Here is a 6,577-nt window from a genome sequence, read left to right on the forward strand (position 1 = left end):
TCTCTAAAGAAACCAAGGAGGAATCAGGGTTCCATGGGTTTAATATGTTCTTAGCTTCCAAGGCTTCTATCCTTCCCCAATCTGTTCATTAAGATTTCAGGAAAGGGGCTAGGTAAATTCTTTGCTGAACAAAATTAAGTGGATAATCCCACTAGTGCCAGAACTTGTGCACCTTGGGAAGAAATATAACTTTCAGCATTTGGGTTAATATTTTGTACAATACTAGAAGAAAACTCATAGTACTGTGATAATTGTAGGGAAGGTTCAACCAACCACCAGGATCTCCAAGGAAGTAAAATTATAAACTCATAATGCTGTGAACCATACTTAATAGAATCATGGAAATAGAATGAAGGTGTGTTGATGTTAGAAATGTGGCAGAAATTTACATTTAAAATACACCTAAGGTGATCACTTCCACAGCACATATACTAAAATTGGAACTATACAGAGAAGTTTAGCATGGCCCCTGTGTAAGAATGATGATCAACCTCCGGAAACATTCCATATTATTAACCAGGTGGTGAGAGGCAAGTGCAAGAACCTAAGCAACAGAAACCAAGGCCATTTGACATCATTAGAACCCAGTTCTCCCACCAAAGCAAGTCATGGAAACCACAACACAGTGGAAAAGGAAGATTCTGATTTAAAAATCACATTTCATGATGATGATAGAGGACTTTAAGAAAGACCTAAATAATTCCCTTAAAGAAATACAGGACAACACAGGTAAACAGGTAAAAGCCCTTAACGAGGAAACACAAAAATCCCTTAAAGAATTACAGGGGGAGGGAAGTCCCACACCCGCGGATCCCGGCCCGCAGCAGCTCTCTGCTCCCAGACCCGGTGAGAGAGAGACCCAACCGCCTGGTCAGGTGGGCACTCCTGAGGCTGCAGAGCGGAAGAGACCACCAACACTGCTCACCCCTGCCCACATCCCTGGCCCAAGAGGAAACTGTATAAGGCCTCTGGGCTCCCGTGGGGGAGGGCCCAGGAGCGGTAGGACTTCTGCGCCTGAGACACCGCCGGAACCTGAAAGAAACAGACCGGATAAACAGTTCTCTGCACCCAAATCCCGTGGGAGGGAGAGCTAAACCTTCAGAGAGGCAGACAAGCCTGGGAAACCAGAAGAGACTGCTCCCTGCACACACATCTCGGACGCCAGAGGAAAAAGCCAAAGACCATCTGGAACCCTGGTGCACTGAAGCTCCCGGAAGGGGCGGCACAGGTCTTCCTGGTTGCTGCCGCTGCAGAGAGCCCCTGGGCAGCACCCCACGAGCGAACCTGAGCCTCGGGACCACAGGTAAGACCTAATTTTCTGCTGCAAGAAAGCTGCCTGGTGAGCTTGGGACACGGAAGCAGAATTTCTCTAGGAGGCACGGTCTGTGTTTACCGGAAGTCCCACACCCGCGGATCCCGGCCCGCAGCAGCTCTCTGCTCCCAGACCCGGTGAGAGAGAGACCCAACCGCCTGGTCAGGTGGGCACTCCTGAGGCTGCAGAGCGGAAGAGACCACCAACACTGCTCACCCCTGCCCACATCCCTGGCCCAAGAGGAAACTGTATAAGGCCTCTGGGCTCCCGTGGGGGAGGGCCCAGGAGCGGTAGGACTTCTGCGCCTGAGACACCGCCGGAACCTGAAAGAAACAGACCGGATAAACAGTTCTCTGCACCCAAATCCCGTGGGAGGGAGAGCTAAACCTTCAGAGAGGCAGACAAGCCTGGGAAACCAGAAGAGACTGCTCCCTGCACACACATCTCGGACGCCAGAGGAAAAAGCCAAAGACCATCTGGAACCCTGGTGCACTGAAGCTCCCGGAAGGGGCGGCACAGGTCTTCCTGGTTGCTGCCGCTGCAGAGAGCCCCTGGGCAGCACCCCACGAGCGAACCTGAGCCTCGGGACCACAGGTAAGACCAAATTTTCTGCTGCAAGAAAGCTGCCTGGTGAACTCAAGACACAGGCCCACAGGAACAGCTGAAGACCTGTAGAGAGGAAAAACTACACGCCGGAAAGCAGAACACACTGTCCCCATAACTGACTGAAAGAGAGGAAAACAGGTCTACAGCACTCCTGACACACAGGCTTATAGGTCAATCTAGCCACTGTCAGAAATAGCAGAACAAAGTAACACTAGAGATAATCTGATGGCGAGAGGCAAGCGCAGGAACCCAAGCAACAGAAACCAAGACTGCATGCCATCATCGGAGCCCAATTCTCCCGCCAAAACAAACATGGAATATCCAAACACACCAGAAAAGCAAGATCTAGTTTCAAAATCATATTTGATCATGATGCTGGAGGACTTCAAGAAAGACATGAACACACTTAGGGAAACACAGGAAATCATTAATAAACAAGTAGAGGCCTACAGAGAGGAATGGCAAAAATCCCTGAAAGAATTCCAGGAAAACACAATCAAACAGATGAAGGAATTAAAAATGGAAATAGAAGCAATCAAGAAAGAACACATGGAAACAACCCTGGATATAGAAAACCAAAAGAAGAGACAAGGAGCTGTAGATACAAGCTTCACCAACAGAATACAAGAGATGGAAGAGAGAATCTCAGGAGCAGAAGATTCCATAGAAATCATTGACTCAACTGTCAAAGATAATGTAAAGCGGAAAAAGCTACTGGTCCAAAACATACAGGAAATCCAGGACTCAATGAGAAGATCAAACCTAAGGATAATAGGTATAGAAGAGAGTGAAGACTCCCAGCTCAAAGGACCAGTAAATATCTTCAACAAAATCATAGAAGAAAACTTCCCTAACCTAAAAAAAGAGATACCCATAGGCATACAAGAAGCCTACAGAACTCCAAATAGATTGGACCAGAAAAGAAACACCTCCCGTCACATAATTGTCAAAACACCAAACGCACAAAATAAAGAAAGAATATTAAAAGCAGTAAGGGAAAAAGGTCAAGTAACATATAAAGGGAGACCTATCAGAATCACACCAGACTTCTCGCCAGAAACTATGAAGGCCAGAAGATCCTGGACTGATGTCATACAGACCCTAAGAGAACACAAATGCCAGCCCAGGTTACTGTATCCAGCAAAACTCTCAATTAACATTGATGGAGAAACCAAGATATTCCATGACAAAACCAAATTTACACAATATCTTTCTACAAATCCAGCACTACAAAGGATAATAAATGGTAAAGCCCAACATAAGGAGGCAAGCTATACCGTAGAAGAAGCAAGAAACTAATCGTCTTGGCAACAAAACAAAGAGAATGAAAGCACACAAACATAACCTCACATCCAAATATGAATATAAAGGGAAACAATAATCACTATTCCTTAATATCTCTCAATATCAATGGCCTCAACTCCCCAATAAAAAGACATAGATTAACAAACTGGATACGCAACGAGGACCCTGCATTCTGCTGCCTACAGGAAACACACCTCAGAGACAAAGACAGACACTACCTCAGAGTGAAAGGCTGGAAAACAACTTTCCAAGCAAATGGTCAGAAGAAGCAAGCTGGAGTAGCCATTCTAATATCAAATAAAATCAATTTCCAACTAAAAGTCATCAAAAAAGATAAGGAAGGACACTTCATATTCATCAAAGGAAAAATCCACCAAGATGAACTCTCAATCCTAAATATCTATGCCCCAAATACAAGGGCACCTACATACGTAAAAGAAACCTTACTAAAGCTCAAAACACACATTGCACCTCACACAATAATAGTGGGAGATTTCAACACCCCACTCTCATCAATGGACAGATCATGGAAACAGAAATTAAACAGTGATGTCGACAGACTAAGAGAAGTCATGAGCCAAATGGACTTAACGGATATTTATAGAACATTCTATCCTAAAGCAAAAGGATATACCTTCTTCTCAGCTCCTCATGGTACTTTCTCCAAAATTGACCATATAATTGGTCAAAAAACGGGCCTCAACAGGTACAGAAAGATAGAAATAATCCCATGCGTGCTATCGGACCACCACGGCCTAAAACTGGTCTTCAATAACAATAAGGGAAGAACGCCCACATATACGTGGAAATTGAACAATGCTCTACTCAATGATAACCTGGTCAAGGAAGAAATAAAGAAAGAAATTAAAAACTTTTTAGAATTTAATGAAAATGAAGATACAACATACTCAAACTTATGGGACACAATGAAAGCTGTGCTAAGAGGAAAACTCATAGCGCTGAGTGCCTGCAGAAAGAAACAGGAAAGAGCATATGTCAGCAGCTTGACAGCACACCTAAAAGCTCTAGAACAAAAAGAAGCAAATACACCCAGGAGGAATAGAAGGCAGGAAATAATCAAACTCAGAGCTGAAATCAACCAAGTAGAAACAAAAAGGACCATAGAAAGAATCAACAGGACCAAAAGTTGGTTCTTTGAGAAAATCAACAAGATAGATAAACCCTTAGCCAGACTAACGAGAGGACACAGAGAGTGCGTCCAAATTAACAAAATCAGAAATGAAAAGGGAGACATAACTACAGATTCAGAGGAAATTCAAAAAATCATCAGATCTTACTATAAAAACCTATATTCAACAAAATTTGAAAATCTTCAGGAAATGGACAATTTCCTAGACAGATACCAGGTATCAAAGTTAAATCAGGAACAGATAAACCAGTTAAACAACCCCATAACTCCTAAGGAAATAGAAGCAGTCATTAAAGGTCTCCCAACCAAAAAGAGCCCAGGTCCAGATGGGTTTAGTGCAGAATTCTATCAAACCTTCATAGAAGACCTCATACCAATATTATCCAAACTATTCCACAAAATTGAAACAGATGGAGCCCTACCGAATTCCTTCTACGAATCTACAATTACTCTTATACCTAAACCACACAAAGACACAACAAAGAAAGAGAACTTCAGACCAATTTCCCTTATGAATATCGACGCAAAAATACTCAATAAAATTCTGGCAAACCGAATTCAAGAGCACATCAAAACAATCATCCACCATGATCAAGTAGGCTTCATCCCAGGCATGCAAGGATGGTTTAATATACGGAAAACCATCAACGTGATCCATTATATAAACAAACTGAAAGAACAGAACCACATGATCATTTCATTAGATGCTGAGAAAGCATTTGACAAAATTCAACACCCCTTCATGATAAAAGTCCTGGAAAGAATAGGAATTCAAGGCCCATACCTAAACATAGTAAAAGCCATATACAGCAAACCAGTTGCTAACATTAAACTAAATGGAGAGAAACTTGAAGCAATCCCACTAAAATCAGGGACTAGACAAGGCTGCCCACTCTCTCCCTACTTATTCAATATAGTTCTTGAAGTTCTAGCCAGAGCAATCAGACAACAAAAGGAGATCAAAGGGATACAGATCGGAAAAGAAGAGGTCAAAATATCACTATTTGCAGATGATATGATAGTATATTTAAGTGATCCCAAAAGTTCCACCAGAGAACTACTAAAGCTGATAAACAACTTCAGCAAAGTGGCTGGGTATAAAATTAACTCAAATAAATCAGTTGCCTTCCTCTATACAAAAGAGAAACAAGCCGAGAAAGAAATTAGGGAAACGACACCCTTCATAATAGACCCAAATAATATAAAGTACCTCGGTGTGACTTTAACCAAGCAAGTAAAAGATCTGTACAATAAGAACTTCAAGACACTGAAGAAAGAAATTGAAGAAGACCTCAGAAGATGGAAAGATCTCCCATGCTCATGGATTGGCAGGATTAATATAGTAAAACTGGCCATTTTACCAAAAGCAATCTACAGATTCAATGCAATCCCCATCAAAATACCAATCCAATTCTTCAAAGAGTTAGACAGAACAATTTGCAAATTCATCTGGAATAACAAAAAACCCAGGATAGCTAAAGCTATCCTCAACAATAAAAGGACTTCAGGGGGAATCACTATCCCTGAACTCAAGCAGTATTACAGAGCAATAGTGATAAAAACTGCATGGTATTGGTACAGAGACAGACAGATAGACCAATGGAATAGAATTGAAGACCCAGAAATGAACCCACACACCTATGGTCACTTGATTTTTGACAAAGGAGCCAAAACCATCCAATGGAAAAAAGATAGCATTTTCAGCAAATGGTGCTGGTTCAACTGGAGGGCAACATGTAGAAGAATGCAGATCGATCCATGCTTATCACCCTGTACAAAGCTTAAGTCCAAGTGGATCAAGGACCTCCACATCAAACCAGACACACTCAAACTAATAGAAGAAAAACTAGGGAAGCATCTGGAACACATGGGCACTGGAAAAAATTTCCTGAACAAAACACCAATGGCTTATGCTCTAAGATCAAGAATTGACAAATGGGATCTCATAAAACTGCAAAGCTTCTGTAAGGCAAAGGACACTGTGGTTAGGACAAAACGGCAACCAACAGATTGGGAAAAGATCTTTACCAACCCTACAACAGATAGAGGCCTTATATCCAAAATATACAAAGAACTCAAGAAGTTAGACCGCAGGGAAACAAATAACCCTATTAAAAAATGGGGTTCAGAGCTAAACAAAGAATTCACAGCTGAGGAATGCCGAATGGCTGAGAAACACCTAAAGAAATGTTCAACATCTTTAG

At 42.2% G+C, this 6,577-nt stretch overlaps 1 non-coding gene across 1 annotated transcript; it reads left to right on the forward strand.

Annotated features, from left to right (window-relative positions):
- Positions 1 to 407: 407 nt before the first annotated feature.
- On the forward strand, positions 408 to 514 carry LOC120095817 (U6 spliceosomal RNA). Its single transcript, XR_005491581.1, has one exon. It is a non-coding gene; the product is annotated as a U6 spliceosomal RNA (small nuclear RNA).
- Positions 515 to 6,577: the final 6,063 nt, after the last annotated feature.

The sequence above is a fragment of the Rattus norvegicus genome, chromosome 11, assembly GCF_036323735.1.
Source record: "Rattus norvegicus strain BN/NHsdMcwi chromosome 11, GRCr8, whole genome shotgun sequence".
In the NCBI taxonomy this organism is placed as follows: domain Eukaryota; kingdom Metazoa; phylum Chordata; class Mammalia; order Rodentia; family Muridae; genus Rattus; species Rattus norvegicus.